General features: G+C 40.4%; 1 non-coding gene across 1 annotated transcript; it reads right to left on the reverse strand.

Moving 5' to 3' along the window:
* Positions 1-13,634: 13,634 nt before the first annotated feature.
* Positions 13,635-13,739, reverse strand: LOC120237174. The gene has a single exon (XR_005529878.1). It is a non-coding gene; the product is annotated as a U6 spliceosomal RNA (small nuclear RNA).
* Positions 13,740-17,159: the final 3,420 nt, after the last annotated feature.

Raw genomic sequence — 17,159 nt, forward strand, 5'->3', positions numbered from 1 at the left:
AAGTTCTAGCTACAAAAATATTTCCAATACTCCCCAAAACCGTCATCCTCTCTCCTAGTGTCTGTCAAAGATGGCCATTATTCTGACCTCTATCACTATCAATTAGCTTTGCCTTTCCTTGAATCCCATATAAATGGAATAAGACAGTATGTATTTTTGTGTGGAAGGCTTCTTTTGTTCAATGAGACATGTGACATCTGAAGTTCACCTGTTGTTGTATATGACAATATCTTGTCTTTTTCTTTTATATGTATATTCCATTATCTGATTATGCCTCAATTTATTTATCCATTCTACTGTTGATAAACATTTGGGAGAGAATGGTTTGGACAAATCATAGGTAGATCTCCAAAGTGGTTATATCAGTTTATACTCCCACAAACAATGTATGAATCCCTCTTGCTCCCTATCTACAGCAACCCTTAAAAGGTCCACCCTTTTAAACAACATGAAACAAAACCTCCTTATTCACCTTGGGAGGATGCTAGGGAGCCGACCCATTATCTTTAAAACCAGTAAATAAAGGTGGGGAGCCTGGGTGTCTCAGTCAGTGAAGTGTCCCATTTTCGTTTAGGTTATGATCTCTTGGCTTGTGAGTTCAAGCCCTGCATCGGGCTGTGCACAGTGCAGAGTCTGCAGAACTGCTTCAGATCCTCTGTCTCCCTCTCTCTTTCTGGCCCTCCTCTGCTCACTCTCTCTCTCTCTAAAATAAAAACTAATAAAGGGGAGGGGGATAAGACATTTTTCTTTTTTTCTCTTATAATCTCTATCTCAGGATAATGAAACAATGAAAATTTCTTTTCACAAAGGCGTTTCCAATAAGAAACAGAATTTGACTAAAATCATCTTGCAGTTCCTGATGCATCAACGGATTTTGCTGTTAACATCACACAAAAAGAGACAAGCAGACACCAAATGTCTTCTGATGGAATTACACACCAACACCTAGAAAGTAGTCTTAGTCTAGCCTCTTGAAAAATCTCAATCTGAGCAAGTCTCTAGATCTAACTGCCAGTTTACAGGAAATATAAGGGACAGAGGAACATGTGAAACTACTATAGAGGCAATCATCCAAATGCAAGTTATAGAGAAACTGTAGGAAAATGACCTGGTTTTATCAACAATAAGAAATAAAGGAAAAACATTTTTTTGATAGATTGGGAGAGAGGCAGAGGGAGAGAAAGAATCTCAAGCAGACTCCATGTCCAGCAAGGGCTCAGCTCAGAGCTCAACCCCACAAACTGAGATCACTACATGAGCCAAAATCAAGAGTCAGATGCTTAACGAACTGAACCATCCAGGTGTCCCTAGAAATACAGAAAAAATTTTTAAATGTTTATTTTTGAGACAGAGAGCATGTGAGCAGGGGTGGGGTAGAGAGAGAGGGAGACACAGAATCTGAAGCAGGTTCTAGGCTCTGAGCTGACAGCAAAGAGCCCAATGCAGTGCTCAAACTCATAAACTGTGAGCTCATGACCTGAGCCAAAGTGGACGCTCAACCGACGGAGCCACACAGGTGCCCCAACAAAGGAAATTTTTAAATGATGTAGAGGGAGACCACAGATCAAAAGGGATTTAAGATAATTATCAAACAAGTACAACATGTGAACTTCATTTAAATCCTGGTACAAACAAAAAAAAGAAATTATAAGGCATGAAGAGAAGTGTGAACACTGATTAGACATTTATTTAATACCAAGGAAATGTTAAAATATGTTTTAGGTGTGATAAAGTACTGTAGTTATGTTTGAAAAAAATTTTTATATTTTAGAGAAATACACAGGAATATTTATAGATTATTTTAAAACCTGGGCTGGTTAAAAAAAATTTTTTTTAAACATTTATTTATTTTTGAGGGAGGGCGGGTGGAACAGAGAGAGAGGGAGACACAGAATCTGAAGCAGGCTCCAGGCTCTGAGCTGTCAGCACAGAGCTCAATGTGAGGTTCAAAGCCACGAACCGCAAGATCATTACCTGAGCCAAAGTGAGACACTTAACGGACTGAGTTAACTCACTGAGTCGCCCAGGGGCCAAAACCTGGGATGGTTTTAAAAATAATCTTCGTGGAGGAAATGGAACATTTGGATGAAATATGATTATCCATATGTTGACAACTGTTGAATCTGGGTGATACGGACATTAGTATCATTTTTTCTCTCTGCTTTTGTGTATATTTGTGTATATTTGAAATTGTGCCTAACAAAGCTTTTAAGATACCTAAGATTTTCTTTACAGTATTCTCTACAATAGCAAATATTTGGAAACAAACTAAATGTCCACAGTATGAGAACGGCCAAAATAAACGGAGCATGTTGAAATAATATAATGGGGTATCATGAAATAATATAGAGTATAGTTCTCAAAATTTTTGATCTTAGAAACTACACTATTAAAAATTATTGAAGACCCCAAAAGCTTTGTTTATGTGGGTTGTAGTTATTAATATTTGCTGGACTGTATATTAAAGCTAACAAATTAAAAAAAATTTTTAATGTTTATTTATTTTTGAGAGAGAGAGAGACAGAGTGTGATCAGGGGAGGGAATCCTAAGCAGGTTCCATGTCCAGAGCAGAGCCCCATGGCAGGCTCCATCTCACAACCAGGAGATTATGACCTGAGCTAAAATCAAGAGTCAAAGGCTTAATTGACTGGGCCACCCAGGTGGCCACCCATACAATTCTTAGTATGTTTAAGGATAAAAGACAACTTTGGCAGAGCACTGAAAACTATAATAAAGTGGGGCACCTAGGTGGCTCAGCAGGTTGAGCGTCCGACTTCAGCTCAGGGCATGATCTCACAGTTCGTGGGTTTGAGCCCCGCGTCTGTACACATAGTGGATAAATTTAAAAATATAATTATATCAGACCAAAAGCTTTTGATTTAAAAGAAAAAGCTTTCATCCATATTTCTGAAGCATTTGAATAACATAAATCAAAATTAAATTAAAATATATTTTTTAAGATTGAAACAAGTAAGGTGTGAAAAGTACATACATCTGTTGGGGGCCTAGGTGGCTCAGTCGGTTAAGCATTTGATTCGATCATGATCATATGGCTTGTGGGTTCCAGCCCCACTTCGGGCTCTGTGCTGACAGCTCAGAGCCTTTAGCCTGCTTCAGATTCTGTGTCTCCCTCTCTCTCTGTCCCTCCCCTGCTCATTCTCTGTTTCTCTCTGTCTCAAAAACAAATAAACATAAAAAAAAAATTTTTTATGTGGTCAGAGGACCTTAAAAGGGGAGGAATTAATGCACTCACTGAAGGAAACTATATACTTTAGGCACTTACCCCTCACTGAAAGAAACTATAAACCTTTTGAACTTTGCAAGCCATCAGCTGTCATCTTCAGCCTGAACTTAACCCCTTCCTCACCATGGCAACTAGATTTTCTGAATTATTCACTTAGAAAGGAAACAAGTCAGTTTATGTGGTGCCTGGGTGGCTCAGCTGGTTAGGCATTCAACTCCTGATTTCTCCTCAGGTCATGATCCTATGGTTCATGAGTTTGGGCCTAGCATCGAGCTCTGTGCTGATGGTACAGAGCCTGTTTGGGATTCTTTCTCTCTCCCTCTCTCTGCCCCACCTCCACTCAGACTTTCTCTTTTTCTCTCTCAAAATAAATATAATTTTAAAAAAAAAGGAAACAAGCCAGTTTAATAAGTTTCAATCTCTCATTTGCATATTAACTCAACGAATTCCAGGTAACCTAACTTCAATCCTGTTTTGCAGAGAAAAGCTAAATTAGAACTGCACTGGAGGGCTCATGTAGCTCAGTTGGTTAAGCATCTGACTCTTGATTTCTACTCAAGTCTTGATCCCAGGGCTGTGGGTTCCATCCCTGCATCGGGCTCCGTGCTGAGTGTGGAGCCTGCTTGGGATTCTCTCTCTCCCCGTCTGCTCCTCTTCCACCTCTCTCTAAATATAAATAAATAAACTTAAGGGGCGCCTGGGAGGCTCAGTCGGTTAAGCGTCCGACTTTCGCTTGGGTCATGATCTCGCGGTTCGTGGGTTCGAGCCCCGCGTCGGGCTCTGTGCTGACTGCCAGCTCAGAGCCTGGAGCCTGTTTCAGTCTGTGACTCCCTCTCTCTCTGACCCTCCCCTGCTCACGCTGTCTCTCTCTCTCTCTCTCCTAAAAAAAAAATAAATAAAACATTAAAAAAAAAATAAATAAATAAATAAATAAACTTAAACAAATCTTTATAGCTGAGAACAACACTCATGACCTTTCACCTTACAACTCTGCCCTCTCTTTGTCTTTCTCAGAACACTATCCAGGTTTCAACCTGAATCTGTACCTCCTGAATTACAATTCTAACTGCCCAAATAAAAGTCTGTTTGCTTTAATTTTCAGTGAATTCTTCCTTAGTCAACAGTACCATCGTTTTTTAAAAATCAGTCCTCTGATGGACACTTTGATAGTTCCCAATTTTTTGCTATTACAACAACTTCATACATCATTTCATACATAAGCAAGTGTATCTATAGGAATAATTCCTCAACGTGGGATTGTTGGATCAAAGTGTAAAAGGCGGCGGTGGTTTTGATAACACAAGAGGGTTGTGACATTCTGCTCTCATTAGCACTATAAAACACCTGTTTCCCCCATCTTCCTAGACTGAGCATATTGCAAAATGTTTGTTTGTCAATCTGATGAGTAAGAAATACTACCTCAGTGTAGTTCTAATTTGCTATCTCTTATTACAACTGACCCTAAGGTACCTTTTCGTATGTGTTGGTAATTATTTTTCTATGAACTCTTTGTTCCCCAGTCCTTTGCCTTGTGAAAGATGAAATGAAATACTCACTTGCATCAAAGGGTTTTTAAATGGAGCTAGGTGGCCATTAAGGAGTGGATCTTGGGGTGCCTGGGTGGCTCAGTCGGTTAAGCCCACGACTTCAGCTCAGGTCATGATCTCCCAGTTCATGAGTTTGAGCCCCAGAATAGGCTCAGGGTTTGGAACCTGCTTTGGATTCTGTGTCTCCTTCGCTCTCTGGCCCTCCCCAACTCGCGCTCTTTCTCTCAAAAATAAACATTAAAAAATAAAAAAAGGAGTGGACCTTATGCACATGCTCAGGGGGTGGAACCAAGAATATTTTAACTGGGCCAAACTGCATACTCTTCAAGGAATCTGCACCAACAACCGCAACTTGCTACAGTAACAGACTTTTGCTTAGTGATAGCCTAGGCAACCAATTATGTTGAGCAAAGATTAGTTTTCTGCCATCAACACCAATCAAAATTCTTTGTAAACAATCTATGCAAGCATCCCCTTTTTGTCTTTAAAACTGCTGACTTTTGGTGACAGACAGTAGCTATACTTGCGGTGAGCACAGTATAAACTATAAACTTGTCGTCAGATCACTACACCTGAAAGCTAATGTAACATTGTGTGTCAACTACACACCATTAAAAAATAATTAAAAAGTTAAAAACCCCTTAATTTTGCTCCCCAATGGGACAAGATTTGGGTCGCTGCTTAAATCTATGTACCCTGAATTTGCAATTCTTTGCTCCCAAGTAAACATTTTTTAAATGTTTTTGTTTTTGTTTTGCCTGAGAGAGAGAGACAGCGTGAACAGGGGAGGGTCAGAGAGAGAGGGAGACACAGAATCCGAAACAGGCTCCAGGCTCTGAGTTGTCAGCACAGAGCCCGACGCAGGGCTTGAGCCCACGAACCGTGAGATCATGACCTGAGCCGACATTGGACGCTTAACCAATTGAGCCACCCAGGCGCCCCCCAAATAAACATTTTTGCGTAATTTTTGCCTCCTGACAAATTTAGGTTGAGAGCCTATTTTTCTATTAGGTTGTTGATTGTTAAATATTTTACAACGAATATTTAATACATTTATATTCGTAAAAAATGATGCAAGAAAAAAAAGTCATGAAAATGAACATACCAACCTTCCATCCACGAGACTGGAATCCGGCCCAAGAGAGATCCACGAACATTCTGCGACCGCTTCAACGGAAGCCAGGACCCCACGGCGCATGCTCTGACGAGTCTCACCTGAACCCAAACCCTTGCGTGCTCAAGGGAAATTTTGTGTGCGCATGCTCCAAGCGGCCGGCGCCGCACCTGATTTCCTAACGGAGAAGCTGTTGTGCGCGCTCGTGAATAAACCGCTGCTAGGGGACTTTCCACAAAGAACTGATGGCGTTCGCGAACGATCGCTTTTGTTAAAGCATTTCAATGGAGTTGCGGGGACACAGCTGCGATTAGGGTGGATTTTAAGAGTGCATAAGAGGGGCACCTGGATGGCCCAGTCAGTTATGTCCGACTGCAGCTCAGGTCACGGTCTCAGGGATTGTAGGTTCGAGCCCCGCATCGAGTTCTGTGCTGGCTACTCAGAGCCTGGAGCTTGCTTTGGATTCTGGGTCTCTGTCTCTCTCTACTTCTCCTCTGCTTATGCACTCTCAAAAGTAAATGAACATTTAAAAAAACTTTTAAGTGCATAAGACAGAGTAGAAGCAGGCACATCCCAGGGGCCCTCAAACTAGGGTACACAATGGTTTTCCTAAAAATGCTCTTACCGAGGACACCCGCGTGCTGTGGGCACAGCTCCTCCTTTCCCACCTCACCTTTCATGCCTCCCTGTTCCATTTTTACAAAAGAAAAGGCACGCATCTCTTCCTCCTCACCTAACAATGGCACATTGCCCCAGGGTGTAGAAATGTCCAGGGATGACAAGCAACATTGGTATTGAATTGAGAAAGCAGCAACTCCAATAAATTATTTTGAAATTCTGATGTTTTCTTATTCTTCACTTTCAACCAAGTTGAAGGAGAACCCAGTGGTTAGGCCATAGATGACAATGTGATAGTCCACAGAACGTCATTTTTGGCATTAAGAGTCTAAAGAAATGACTGATATTGCTATAACAAAATCTCCTCTGCTTCTATTTAGTTATGTGGAGAAGTTTCTTATCACAAAAAAGTAAAAAACTGGGATTTTATTGATGCAGAGGCCCCATCATTCTGAGCAGTAATCCTCAAAAATTAAAGCCAATTAAAAAGCATTCCACTCACTTCATTAAGATAGTTCCAATAAAATTTTGCTTCAATGTGTTTTTGATCAGTTGTGTATTAGTATCACAATAAACCCACGAGACATTAACTTTTAGAAACTTCTGGTCATAGGAAAAAATTTAATTTCAAATACTTTTTTTCAGGGAAGCATGATAGGGTAATGAATAAAAGCCTTTGAAGCTTAAAATACATTAGGATAAATTTCTGTGAGGGAAATGAATTAGAATTAGGGCTTCAAGTAGAAAAAAGAATGATGTAAAACTTGTAAAAGAAGACTTTTTAGTGGTTGATGAGTATCAAATTGTATTTAGATTTATCGGATACATTTTAAAGATTCATGTGACTGTTAAAACACAAATATTTAGGGACACCTGTGTGGCTCCGTCGTTACGCATCTGACTTCGGCTCAGGTCATGATCTCATTGTTTATGGGTTCGAGCCCCGCATCAGTCTCAGTGCTGACAGCTGGCTCAGAGCCTGGAGCCGGTTTCAGATTCTGTATCTCCCTCTCTCTCTGACCCTCCCCTGCTCAAGCTGTCTCTCTCTCTCAGAAATAAATAAAAAACATTGATTTTTTTAAAAAAATAAACTTAAAAAACACAAATATTTAAAATATTCTGGAAATTACAACTTTGGTAACTATTTAAAACAATAAAAATTTTTAAATGTTAAATTAATGTGCAAAGAGGAGCACCTCGGTGGCTCAGTGGATTAAGCATCTGACTCTTGACTTCCGCTAAGGTCATGATCTTATGGTTGGTGAGTTTGAGTCTCACATCAGGCTCGGTGCAGAGCCTGCTTAAGGTTCTGGCTCCTTCTTTCTCTGCCTCTCCCCTGCTCATGTTGTCTCTCCCTCTCAAAAAAAAAAAAAAATGTGTGAAGAAAGTACATAACTTTACAACATTCTTCTAGGGTGGAATAAGCAAAAAAACCTTGGAAGTGCTAAGGAACTATTCTTTCAAGGTTTGCTGTGAGGGAGAATACAGAAATAGGATAGTATCTGAAAGGTAAATGTAGGGTCAAGAGATGTTTTAAAATATGAGATTAAGCATGTTTATATGCTGATGGGAGTGTAAGGGAAGAAAAATTCTCCTCTACCCCATTAGCATCTCCAACTGGGTCCAAGAATTAAACTGACATAAACAGATTAGCAGGAGAAAGGGCCATACAGGTTTTATTCTTACATGATCATGAGGACCTTCACAAGAGAATGAAGAACTGAAGAAGTGACCATATCAGAAAGCTCTTATACCTTTTAGACAAAAAATACACTTGTGAAGAAATGACAAAAGAGTTTGGGCTAGGGGCAGTAAATTCTGGCAAATGACTGGGAGATAGGTGGGCGGAGCGGCAGCAAAGCTAGTGGAAGATAAGTTACTGTAGTAAATTTGTACTGATTCACATCAACATAGATTCCCAGTCTCTAGTGATAAGGTGTTCCTCCCTCCCAAAAAGGGAGGGCACCTTTCTCATGGAAATTATATGGCCTGGTTTTAAGTAGTTAAAGAGAGGTCAGAAAGCCCTTCTGGCATCTGCTATTTCTCAAGTGACTTCAGCTCAAAGTAATATGCCCAAGCAGCATATTTTGGGATGCATGTTCTGAATTCCTTCGGGAATGATCTGGCAGATAGAGCTGATGTAGGAGAGGGGAGTGAAGTTCTTAGGAACGTGAGAGACAAAGCCATCCAGGGCAGAAGCCGAGCGACTGGTCAACTTTGGTGTAAGTGAAAAGGAGAAGGTAGCTGTGGGTGAAGATAAATTATAGATATGGTGGAAGAAAATGAAATAGTCTATATCTTTTTCAATAAAAAAAGGAATAAGGTGGGGAACCAGCTGAAAGGGGTGTGGGTTGTAGGAAGTGAGTGTTTAGGAAATGTTAAGAAGCAGAAGACAAACATGTAAGCATAAGCTTATCTGAAACCTACATTTATAAACTAGAGAGACAACCAAATGTATTTGGTGTTCTGTGGAAAAACGTGTATGTTTTTGCTTAATAGAAGGGAACTTTAGTGATTCAAGGTGTCCTTATCTAGAGAGAAAACATTAAAATGAATTTCTTCCCTGTTATCCAATCCTGTATAAATATCATCAGAGTTTTCATTTGTCTTCAATATTTTGAAATCCCCTCATGAATCTCAAAAAGTCATTAATGCTTGGGGTACCTGAGTGGCTCAGGTGGTTAAGTGACTAACTCTTGATTTCAGCTCAGGTCATGATCCCAGGGTTGTGGGGATCCAGCTCTGCGTCAGGCTCCGTGCTGAGCATGAAACCTGCTTACGATTCACTCTCTCCCTGGGAATGCAAACTGGTGCAGCCACTCTGGAAAATATTATAGAGGTTCCTCAAAAAATTAAAAATAGAACTCCCCTACTGTTGTACATGAATTTAGCCTCAGTCCTTCCATCGCGACCCAGAGTTTACCTTTGGGTCTACACTTGGAGGGCTACATAACTATTCTCAGGTGCAAGGAAAAACACACAAATAAGAAGACAAGGGTTAATGGTCCCTGTTAATGGTTATTTATGACACAGCTGGCATACTCTGTGCTTGAGGTAATAACTGTTCCTTTGAGATCCCCCTTCGACCCTAAGCCTCGCCTTCAGAATGACAAATGTTTTCCTACACACCAGGATAAGGGCTGCTCTCTTTATCACTTTGTAACCTTGTTACAATAACTGCTCGCTTCTGCTTCTGTACTGTCCACTTGCCTGCTTGTTCATTATAAAAAGCCCTAAGTCCTTGGACTCGGAGCCGCACATTTAGAGTTCTATGTTAACTCTGTGTGGTCCCAGCCGGCAATAAAGACTCCCTTAATTCAGCTTCAGTGGTCTCGGTTGGTCTCTGTGTCTATCAGTATAACACCGCAACCCAGCAATTGCACTACTAGATATTTAGCCAAAGGATACAAAATTACTGATTTGAAGGGGCACATGTACCCCAATGTTTATAGCAGCACTACTGGCCATAGCCAAATTATGAAAAGAGCCCAAATGTCCATTGACTGAAGAATGGATAAAGATGTGGTATACAATGGAATATTACTTGGCAATCAAGAAGAATGAAATCTTGCCATTTGCAACAATGTGGCTGGAACTAGAGTGCAATAAGTCAGAGAAAGATAAATATGATATGATTTCACTCATATGTAGAATTTAAGAAACAAAACAGATGAACATAGGGAAAGAGAAGGAAAAATAAGATAAAAAGAGAGGGAGGCAAATCATCAGAGACTTTTAAGTACAGAAAACAACCTGAGGGTTGCTGGAGGGGAAGGGAGTGGGGGGATGGGCTGAATGGGTGATGGGCTTTAAGGAAGGCATTTGTTGGGATGAGCATTGGGTGAGGAATCAGTAAATTCTACTCCTGAAATCATTATTACAGCATATATTAACTAACTTGAATTTAGATAAAATTTAAAAATTAAAATTAAATTAAAAAATAGATTCTCTCTCTCTGATCCTCTACCCCTTTCTAAAATAAAAAATATGAAATTGAATTTTATTTTATTATTATTTTTAATGTTTTATTTATTTCTGAGAGAGAGAGAGAGAGAGAGGAGGCAGCATGAGCAGGGGAGGGTCAGAGAGAGAGGAAGACACAGAATCTGAAACAGGCTCCAGGCTCTGAGCTGGCTGTCAGCACAGAGCCAATGCAGGGCTCGAACCCATGAACTGTGAGATCATGACCTGAGCCGAAGTCAGATGCTTAACCGACTGAGCCACCCAGGCGCCCCTAAAATGAAATTTTAAAGAAGGAAGAAAATTAAAAATAGAAACAAAAATGAAAAACAGGGGTGCCTGTGTGGCTCTTTCAGTTAATGTCTTGTTGTGCCCGAATCGCGAGTCCCAGAGACCTCCAAGGAGCCGGCACCGATGCAAATACAAAAGGGTCTTTATTACAAGCTCGAGCAGGGGCTCACCAGCCTACCGGTGTCATGGCAGCAAGGTGAAGCCAAGAACAATAGCGAGTTGGGTTTTTAAGGAGTAAGGGATGAGGGTGTTACAGTACATGTAGTATCATCACATAAGCACCAATTACAATTGTATAGCAGTACCCATGGTAACAGCTTTGATCATTCAGTATCTGTGAGGTGTTCATTACTTTTGGTGGGACCCAATCATGACTTTTGAGAATCCTTTGAAAATGACCAATTATAAGGTGAGTTCAAAGTGCCCACGTGGGATTCAGGCAAGCGGTGAGAAGTTGGCTAGTTTGTATCTGCAGTTCCCAGCCTTGACTCAGACCATAGGAATGTTTTTTGATTAGCTGATGTGAGGGCGGTCCGAGGATGGCTTTAGCCTTGAACAGTCTGAGGCTTTTCGTGGAACTGGGACTGGGGCTACGTGCATCCCGAGGTTGCTCTTAATGGAGGCCTTAATTCTTGGCTCTTCAGTCTGACTTTGGCTCAGGTTATGATCTTGTGGTCCATGAGTTTGAGATCAGCATCAGACTCTGTGCTGACAGCTCAGAGCCTGGAGCCTGCTTCGCATTTTGTGTCTCCCTCTCCTTTCTGCCCTCCCCTGCTCATGTTCTGCCTCTCTCTCATTCTCAAAAATAAATAAGCATTTAAAAAATTAAATAATAAAATCAATATTGAAAAATAAATACACTATAAATATTCCTACTCTCTGAATCCTGAGTTTCAGATCCTAGATTTAGGTAGGAAATTAAAAAAAAAAAAAACTTATCTAAATCTATTTGTTCCTGAGTTTCAACTAGCCAAAACCAGGAATTTGGATAGCAACGAAATGATAAAAAAAAATTTACCTGAGTTCCTGGTTCCTGAGTTTGGATAGCAAAGGTTGCCTTGAACATTTTTCTCCGCACGTATACACAATGATGACAGAATCACTCCTATCTATCAGAAATAATGTGCATCATGCTCTACTTTTCTCTCTTCTCCCTTGTTCCCCAAATCCAGTCAATAAACTCCTGCAAGCTTGTATCTCCTAACTCAAATCTATTTCTCTCCATCATTCTCACGTGTCCTAATGGTCTCCTGCAAATCATGTCGCTGTCCAGTCCATTCTTTACACTGTAACCAGCCACAATATTCTCGAAATTCTCATCATGGCTCTGCCCCATTTAACATCCTTCAGCGGCTCATCATTGCTCTTAGGATCATGGCTATGTCTCCAGAGCCTCAACCCACGTCTTTTCCTGCTACCCCTACTCTATTCCAAGCACAGTAAATGACTGCACTTGTCCTTTCAGAAAGAGCTGCCACCTCTATCTCCAGGGCTTTGTGTATGCTGTCCCTCCTTCCTGGAACACTGTCACACCCCAGCTGTGTGAACAGCTCCTATTTTAGTTCTCAGCCTAAAATGTTACTTTCTTCGGAGAGTATTCTCCTGACCTCTCTTTCCACTATCCAAAGCATAGATTAGAGGTTTCTTTTTTTTTTTTTTTTCAAAAAAATTTTTTTTAATGTTTTATTTACTTCTAGGAGAGAGAGAGAGAGAGACAACGTGAGCAGGGGAGGGTCAGAGAGAGAGGGAGTCACAGACTGAAACAGGCTCCAGGCTCTGAGCTGGCAGTCAGCACAGAGCCCGACGCGGGGCTCGAACCCAAGAACCGTGAGATCATGACCTAAGTGAAAGTCAGACGCTTAACAGACTAAGCCACCCAGGCGCCCCATAGATTAGAGGTTTCTTCTCTGAATTCCTTTTGGATCCCATGCTCGTTCTAGCATTGCAGTTTATTCTGTGATGCACTTTATCTATACCCCCTAAACTTCGTACGTGCATGTACTCTCTTTCTCTCTATTCCCTCCTCTCTCTGCCCCTCCCCTGCTCGTGTTCTCTCTCTCTCAATAAAAATAAACATTTAAAAAATGAATAAAACATTTCTATCATAGTTCCTTCTTCATGCCCTTTTATAGTTAATCTCCCTTCCCCCATCCTCAGCCCTAGGAAACTGTTTTCAGTATAGTCTTGCCTATTCTAGAATTTCATGTAAATTAAATGATACAGTATATGCTCTGTTTTACTATTTTTTTAAAATTTATTTTTAGGGATGCCTGAGTGGCTCCGTTGATTAAGCATCTGACTTTAGTTCAGGTCATGATCTCATGGTTTGTGAGTTCAAGCCCCACATCAGGACCTTTGCTGTCACCATAGATCCCACTTTGGATCCTCTGTCCCCCCTCTCTCTCTCTGCTCCTCTCCCATGCACGCTATCTCTCTCTCTCAAAAATAAATAAAAACATTAAATAAATAAATACATAAATTTATTTTTAAGTAATCTCTATACCCAATGTGGGGCTCAAATTTACAACTCTAGCCAAGTGACTGACTCAGTCAGTGAAGCATGTGACTCTTGACCTTGGGGCTGTAGGTTCAAGGCCCATGTTGGGTGTAGAGATTATTTAAAAATAAAATCTTAAAAAAATAAATTAGGGGCACCTGGGTGGTTCAGTTGGTTAAAGGTCCAACTTCGGCTCAGGTCATGATCTCATGGGTTGTGAGTTTGAGCTCCATATAGAGTTGTCTGCTGTCAGCACAGAGCCTGCTTCAGATCCTTTGTCCGCCTCTCTTTCTGCCCCTCCCTCTCACTCTCTCTCTCTCTCAAAAATAAGTAAATAAAACTGTGGTAAAATATACAGAACAAAAAAGAATACAGAATGCTTCATAAAGCATGTCATCCTTGCACAGGGGTCATGCTAATCTTCTCTGTATAGTTCCAATTTTAATATAGGCACTGCCGAAGTGAGCACAATATGTAAAGACCTCTTGTGTATCTGAGTTTGTTGTTGTTTTTTAAATTTTTTTAATGTTTTATTTATTTCTGAGAGAGAGAGAGAGAGACAGCATGAGCAGGGGAGGGTCAGAGAGAAAGGGAGAGACAGAATCTGAAGACAGGCTCCAGGCTCTGAGCTGTCAGCACAGAGCCCGACATGGGGCTCGAACCCGTGAACCGTGAGATCATGACCTGAGCCAAAGTCGGCCACTCAACCGACTGAGTCACCCAGGCACCCCTGTTGTTGTTGTTTTTGCACAACATAGTGTTTTTGTTATTCACATCTATTATTGCATGTTCAAGATATTTTAATTTGATTTTTAAAGCAAATTATGTTTCTAGATTGGATAATTTTTTTTAAATATCACTATTCATATATTAGAAAGTTAAGGGGCACCTGGGTGGCTTAGTCGGTTAAGCATCCGGCTTTCGCTTAGGTCATGATCTCGCGGTTCGTGGGCTCGAGCCCCGCGCCGGGCTCTGTGCTGACTGCCAGCTCAGAGCCTGGAGCCTGTTTCAGTCTGTGACTCCCTCTCTCTCTGACCCTCCCCTGCTCACGCTGTCTCTCCCTCTCTCTCCTAGAAATAAATAAAACATTAAAAAATTAAAAAAAAAAAAAAAGAAAGTTAAATAGGGGCACCTGGATGGCTCAGTCAGTTAAGTGTCCAACTTTGGCTCAGGTTCTGATCTCACGGTTGGTGAACTTGAGCCCCCATCAGGCTCTCTGCTGTCAGCTCAGAGCCCACTCCAGATCCTCCGGCAGCCTCTCTCTGCCCCTCCCTCACATGCACATGCATACTCTCTCACTTTCAAAAAAAACACATTTTTTAAAAAGTTAAATAAACTTGAGTAGTTTCTTGGTGTCTGCTTGTTGGCCAAAAAAAAAAGGGGGGGGGAGTTCTGTGTTATTACTTTCAGAATCAATTGATTTCACAAGTAAGAAGGCAATAGTGATCCATATAAAGACGGTACCGGAGCAGGGCAGCAGATAATGGCAGCCCAGGACAGCACTGGTAAGGGTGGCAGGGACGACCTGGTAGGGTCAGGAGACTGGCTCATACAGGGAACTGAACAAATAAGTAAATATATTTCAGAAAATGGTAGCCAGATTTCTCACTGAGAAGGAAGATACAAAAACAAAAAGGGAGAAAGTTAGAATGAATCCAGTAGTATTGAACTGGGTTTGGAATTATCAATATGAATTAATAGTTTACAATGTCGGTGGATAGTGATACAGATAAATATAGAAGTAAAGGTATATACTTATACTTCCTAGCTCTGTCTACAGAGTAAGCCTGGAAGCAGAAACATTCCAGTAGAAATGAGCACATCTAGAACTTGATGTTGGTTTCTAAATACCACTCTCTATTAAAAGGAACCAGTGTCCCTTGAATAAATAGCTGATTCCAAAGAGGAATAAGGAAAATACAAGTTGAGCTTAGAACATCTTGTGCCGGGAAATATGGAAGTCCTCAAATAAAAACAAAAGCAAAACATTATGGCAACATGTCAAGAAGATATACAATTGCAGCATTCTCACTGGCCAAATCTGAGATAACTATATTATAATAATATTTATACATTATAACGTACTGAATTAAATAGAATTCATGATATAAGCAAATTAATAAAGTATGGGGAGAAGAGGCACCTTTTTCTTACAGTAGAACAGAATTAGAAAAAAACCCATTTGGCAATTATCATGGTAATAAATAATTCAAGAGAGAAACATCAATGGATTCTAATACCAGCAGATAAAAATGAGATGAAGAATTAGATATTTGTATAGTTTCAAAGTATCTCTGCATAAAATACCTATTAATTTACAAAGATGCAATGTAACTTCACAGTGGAGAAAATTAGAAGACATCATCTTAAGTGATCAAATTTAATGCCATCAACAATGTACAAATTGACACTGTGTGCTTCTCAATGGGATATGAGGATTCATTGTATGAATCCAAATATTAAGGGCATTTTGCAAAATGACTATGTCTTATAATCTTCAAAAATCTCAAAAGGATTTCTTCTCTGCAGAGGACTGATGCTCTGCTTGCAGGGGTTGAGGTGCACATGAGGGAGTGCTGAGGAGTGGCAGGGTCCATTTCAGTGACAGCTTCATGTAAGGACATAGGGTGTGTGGGGCATTGGGCTCTGGTTGCCCACTGAGAATCGCACCCACCTTCCCACGAAAAAACTCATTTATTCATTTACTTATTTATTTATTTATTTATTCATTCATTCATGACTCAAGGATTTATTAAATCATACATGCAAAACATACTGCTAATTGCATTAGCAGAAGATCAATGTAAAAACACTCCACAATTCTGCAATTGTCAATTAAAAAAATTTTGTTCTAGTGGTTGAAAGGTCCAACCTTGTATTCTTGCCAGTGGGTGAGTTGTACAGAACTTGGTTAGCGGGAGCAGGGGCTTACAGAACCTCACAGACCCAAAGGGACGTGGTTAATTAGGCAGAGCAACAGGAAGCCTGTTTGTGTGTATATGGGGGGAGGGGGAGGCAAGGAGGAGGGTGAGCATTAGTTAAGGTTCAGCACTGGTCATCTGGCAAGACAGTGATGTTAAGAAAGTTCATATTTTAGGAATATCTAAAATATTTCAAAAACTGTAAAGTTGCAACATATGATTTTTACACGTAGTTACTAGAAAACTAAGGAAACTAGAGAAATAAGTCAGGCAGAAAAGGACAAATATCATATGTTTGCAAGTATAGGAGGATTAGGAGGAACTTAACGGAGGACCATGGGGGAGAAGAAGGGGGGAAATGGTGGGGGAAAGGGAGAGAGGCAAACCATGAGAGACTCTTGAATGCTGACAAAAACTGAGAACTGATGGATGTAGGGGGGAGGGGGGATGGGCATGGAGGAGGGCACTTGTGGGGATGAGCACTAGGTGTTATACGGAAACCAACTTGAGGCTATCCAGGTGTCCTAGCACCATTTGTAGAAAAGATTATTCTTTCCCAATTGAAGGTTTTAAAATGCACTATTGTTATAATTCGATTGGCCATAGACTCATGGGTTTATTTCTTGACTCTCAATTCAGTTCCATTGTTCTATATGTTTCTTCTTATGTTAGTATTCCATGTCTTGATTACTGGAGCTTTGTAGTAAGATTTAAAATCAGAAAGTGTGAATCCTCTTTGTTCTTTTTAAAAATTGTTTTGGCTGTTCTGGGTTCCTTGAGTTTCCACATGAATTTTAGGATTAGCCTGTCAATTTCTACAAAAATGCTGGCTGAGATCCTGAAAGGGATTGTGTTAAAGCTGTATACCAAGTTGATGTATTAACATCTTAACAATATTAAGTCTTCTGACCCATGGACATGGATATTTTTCCACACTTATTTAGCTCTTTTTAAATTTCTTTCAAT

This window comes from Hyaena hyaena, unplaced genomic scaffold (genome assembly GCF_003009895.1).
Source record: "Hyaena hyaena isolate Hyena2069 unplaced genomic scaffold, ASM300989v1 scaffold_173, whole genome shotgun sequence".
Lineage (NCBI taxonomy): Eukaryota > Metazoa > Chordata > Mammalia > Carnivora > Hyaenidae > Hyaena > Hyaena hyaena.